At 34.1% G+C, this 5,302-nt stretch overlaps 1 non-coding gene across 1 annotated transcript; it reads left to right on the top strand.

Moving 5' to 3' along the window:
- Window positions 1-4,595: 4,595 nt before the first annotated feature.
- Window positions 4,596-4,702, top strand: LOC139887019 (small nucleolar RNA R71). The gene has a single exon (XR_011772873.1). It is a non-coding gene; the product is annotated as a small nucleolar RNA R71 (small nucleolar RNA).
- Window positions 4,703-5,302: the final 600 nt, after the last annotated feature.

The following is a 5,302-nucleotide window of genomic DNA, read 5'->3' as shown; positions in this document are numbered from 1 at the left end:
ACCACACTAATAATATTATACAAAACATTATATGATCCCATGGTTTAATACGGCAGCGCATCGTTTGGTCTATTTTCTAGGACGTTTAGGTTCAAAGAATCGCTTAACGCTTATCCTGGCTGTCTGCCTATATTTTGGCTGTGGGACTGAAGAACTGGATGCCGGGATAGAACGAATAGGAATAGCGGGAATAGGGGTGGTAGTGTCTAGTGGAGTTGGTGCCACATCATCCTTACTAAACTCGGGATTTGAATTTTCTAATTCATTAGCCTTTCGTTTCTTTCCTAGTTCGAACTTGTCTTTTGTAATTTCCTGTATTTCTTCCTCGGGTTCACTTTCCTCATCGGGTTCACTTTCCTCCTCGGGTTCACTTTCCGGGTTCTCTATAGTCGGTTCATCCGGAATTTGTGAGTCTTCCCCAAAGATATTATTTTCGTCATCGGATAGGTTAATGACTGGAACACCATCTGAAGATTCTGGTTCGGAGTCGCTGAATGTGATAACAAGTTTTGAGCCCGACATCTATCACACAAGAACTAACCCATTAGTACTACATAATATTTACATATAAATTTTAACCAACAATGATAAGCAATGGTTTTTAAATCAGACCCGGTCAAAGTCCAGACTTACTAATGTATCCTAACGACTTATCAGTTAGACACACTAATGCAAACCTGGTTCGCTAAGACCACCGCTCTGATACCACATGTCATAACCCGTCCTTAACCATAAGAACGAGTTAGATAACGTATGATTTCATTGCGAGGTATTGACCTCTATATGCGACATTTTTAAAAGAAAAACTGCATTTATTTTACATTACAAACCATAACTCTTATTTTAATACAAGCTTTAGACAATAAAAAGATGATTATCGTTTAGCGATAATCTTAGACTTACAAACTTTACATGTGATGATAACAATACGATTTCTAGCATATTTTACATTACAAATCCTCCGATATGCAGTTTTATTTTTGACACAAATATGCATACTCAAGATCTTGTTTAAATTCAACATGTTGCAGCGGAAGCTTCTAATTATCACCTGAGAATAGACATGTTTAAAACGTCAGAATAAAGTTGGTGAGATATAGGTTTAATGCCGGCAGCGGTATAAATGTAGACCACAAGATTTCATATGTAAACATTTTAATAAAAATATTCTAAGTGGTTGAGCACTTGGTAACCATATTTAACATTTAATCACGTCGCATATTCCCTTTATTATGAAATCTTACTACACCGTACCAAGTGTAGTCACGAAACGAAGTACTGTGCAACCGTTGAATACTGGTCGTCCAGTCCGGTTGGGGTTGTCAGGCCCGATAGATCTATCAACAGGATTCGCGTTTACAATACCGCTGTAAATAATAGTTACCAAGCTACAGGGAAGTATGCCAGTGGTACAACTTAACGTAGAATATATTTTTCAGTTACTTGTGTCCATAACGTAAAACATAAAATACATGTACTCTCATCCCGAAATACTTAGAGTTTAAAAGTGGGACTATATACTCACTTTTGCCTTGAAGATATATATATTTTGACTTGGTCTCCGGTTGATATCACGAACCTATCCATATATAATTTATCAATATATTTTCATTTAAAACAATCGTCATATATATATATACTTATAATACTTTTAATGTCTTCTTAGTCCGTAGTTAGCAGTCCGATGTTAGTAATTCAATTTTAATGGTTCATATTTAGGTGTTTAATAAATAAATAAAACCCCCATCGAAATAAATAAAACCCCATCGTATTTGTATTGTTCGGGATTAATCTTGACTCACGGTACCGGTGTTGTCAAATGACGTGTTGCGTACATAAAGTACCGGTGTTGTCAAATGACGTGTTGCGTATAATCATGGAATCTTATGATTAATCTTCTCGTATTGTTTACGGGTGGTCCTGAAATATATAAAATTAAATTATGAGTACATATATATAAAATATCATGTTATTTTAGAAAGATGTGATTCATTTAATTTTTCTCCAATTATTTTCGTGGCTAAACTAGTTTTGGATATCCGATCTTGTTTTGGTCATAGTTTCTTCGTTACAACTCCGTTTTCGTTGGTTCAACTTGCCACTTCCTTGGATCGAGTCCTTCTTTAAGAATATGAACTGTAAATACCTTAGTTTGTATTCGAAATCACAGGTCATAGGTCAAACTTTGGTGAAACTTATGAAGTTGATCATTTTCCATCATGTAAACAACCTTAAATGATTATTTTTCTAAAAATATTTATACTTTGAGTTAAATCATGAAATTTTTATGTTTTAACATATTCATAGTAAATATCAATTTTCCAGAAAATAAGCCTCCAATTCAAAGTTCAAGATAGTTTTTAATTATCCAACCCAAAACAGCCCCCGGTTGCACTCCGACGTCGTAAAAACAGTTTTTAAGGTGTTCTTTGAAAAACCAAGTTATACCTTGTTAAATTAGCATATATTTATGATATATTACAGGTCTTGAAGTATTTTAAAAGTTAAGTTAGAAGGATTTATTTAGTTTGCAAACAAGTTTGAAAACATTCAAACTATGTTCTTGTTGTTAAAATTTTATACCATAAAATAAGATAACTATATATATATGAATCGAATAAGGTTATGAACAAAGTTACTACCTCAAGTTACTTGGACAAGGTTGCTGTAAAAGAGGAGTAAAAACCTAGAACCAAAAGAGTGATGGAGTTGGATGAAAGATTGGAAGCAACTTAAGACATAAACTTGAAATGAAAGTTGTATTTTTGTAGTGTTTTTGTTTGATCTTGTTATGGTGGTGTTTAAGGTGATTCTTGAGAGGATTTTTGCTGGAGTTCTTAGAGAGACATGAGGCTAGTAAGTGTGTGTGTTTAGCTAGAGAAATGATGATAGAAGTTGAACCAAAATGAGGTGAGAATACCCCCATTAAAACGTGAATGGGGGGGACATGGACAAATTTCCAAGCTTGTAATCTTGTGTAATTAGTCATACTATCTTACAAAAGTAATTACCTCTACCTTAGGGCAGTAACAAGGGCTAGTTAGGTGGTGATTTGATGTGTATATACCAATAGTAAATACGTATAGAAGTTAGGTATAATACGAGTACATATACTCTAGATATACGTATAGAAATCTTGTGAAAACGGAACGAGGATTCAAATATAGCTATCTTTTGTGAATACACTTATATTGTTTTATGTATTTAAGTCCTTAAAAAGTGATTAAATACATTACTTATACGATATATGTATAAACACTATAGGTCATAAGTATTTATGTCAAATAACGTTACGTATGGTTATCATTTTGAAAACTTAAGTTAGTAGTTTCAAAATATACTTATAACTTATTGTTATTAATACAAAATGAGATATTAAAACATCCTTAGATCATGTTAAATATGTATATATACATATATATATACAAATGTATAATTATCATATGTTATATAGTTCGTGATATCATCGGTCAAACTAGACGGTCAAACGTTGTGTAAAACTCATTTCAAAAACATAAATCTCAACAATTTGGATTGCTTATCATGTTAGTAAGGTTTAATTTATGTAAATATTAATCTTATAAGTATAAATTGATCGAAAAAGTCCGGGTCATTACAGTTTAACATAAGGTTTAGCCTTAACTGTGTTATCTTCATTAACCTTTTCAACTACCGGTTCTTTTTCCTTATCTTGTTCAGGTTGTGGTTCTTGTGGAGTAGGAATAGCTTCATCAGAATTTTCAGGTATTTCAGGTGGTTTAAGTGTTGTACCACTTCTTGTGGTAATAGCTTTAGCTGTTTCATTCCGGGGGTTTGCATTTGTATCACTAGGTAAACTTCCCGGTTTTCTTTCACCTATTAACCTTGCTAGGTTACTTACTTCTTGTTCCAAATTTTGAATAGAAGCTTGTTGATTTCTAAATGCTTGAGCATTTTGTTCATTCGTTTGTTTCTGAGATGTGAAAAACTGCGTTTGAGTTTCAACTAGCTTCGTCATCATATCTTCTAAATTCGGCTTTTTATCATCGGTTTGTGGTGGTTTGTTTTGAAAATTAGGTCTTTGCTGGTTGTAAGTATTATTGGATACTTGTTGATTGCTAGGACCTTGTTGGTTATTGTATGGAATATTTCGGTTATAATTCTGATTTTGATTGTAAATCGGTCTTGGCGGTTGATAATTATTCTGATAATTATTTCCAGGCCTTTGGTTTATGTATGAAGCATTCTCTCTTTGTTCCATTGTTAGTTCAATACTAAGACAATCTTTTGTCAAATGTGGTCCTCCACACTACTCACAACTAATTCGTATTGAGTGGATATCTTTAGTCATCTTTTCCATTCGTCTCTCGACAGCATCTATCTTTGCAGAAATGGAATCTAAGTCATGGCTAGAATCGGCTCTAGCTGCTTTAGATGATCTAACGATATCTTTTTCTTGGTGCCACTCATGTGAGTGGGAAGCAGTGTTATCAATAATTTTGTAAGCATCAGTTTCGGTTTTCTTCATAATAGAACCACCAGCTGCTATATCGATGTCTTTTCTTGTAGTGATGTCGCATCCTTGGTAGAATATTTGTACTATTTGACAGGTGTCTAAACCATGTTGCGGACATCCTCTTAATAACTTTTCAAATCTTGTCCATGCCTCATATAGAGTTTCATTCGGTTTCTGTGTGAACGTAACAATTTCTCCTTGAAGTCTTACGGATTTAGATGCCGGAAAGAATTGTCTAAGAAATTTTTCAACTAAAACGTCCCATGTATCAATCGCCCCTTCAGGTAACGATTCTAACCAATCTTTGGCTTCTCCCTTTAAAGTCCAGGGAAATAACATGAGATATATCTGTTCATCTTCCACTTCTCGGATTTTAAATAGTGTGCAGATCCTATTAAAGGTACGAAGTTGTTCATTTGGATCTTCCTTCGGCGCACCACTAAATTGGCATTGATTAGTCACCATGTGTAGAATTTTTCCTTTGATTTAATAATCTGGCGCATTAATGTCAGGATGAGTAATTGCGTGACCTTGGCCAGTGCGTTTAGCTCTCATTCGGTCTTCCATACTTAAAGGTTCCAGATTCTCCATAATTGAATTTGTTGAATCGGAATCACTAGAGGATTCTGATTTAATGGTTCGTTCCTCAACAATCTCTGTTTGAATGATTGGTGGTTCCGGAGGAAAAATTAATGGTTCAGGATCTATGAATTGTCCCTGAATATTCTTCGGATTCTCAATTGTGAGATCGGATTCAAAAAATGGATTATCGGAAATTTGACTTGGAGTACTTGGTTGACTGGATGA

Source organism: Rutidosis leptorrhynchoides, chromosome 1, assembly GCF_046630445.1.
Source record: "Rutidosis leptorrhynchoides isolate AG116_Rl617_1_P2 chromosome 1, CSIRO_AGI_Rlap_v1, whole genome shotgun sequence".
In the NCBI taxonomy this organism is placed as follows: domain Eukaryota; kingdom Viridiplantae; phylum Streptophyta; class Magnoliopsida; order Asterales; family Asteraceae; genus Rutidosis; species Rutidosis leptorrhynchoides.
The sequence above is the reverse complement of the archived record's forward strand: the minus strand, read 5'-3'. Positions and strand labels throughout refer to the sequence as shown.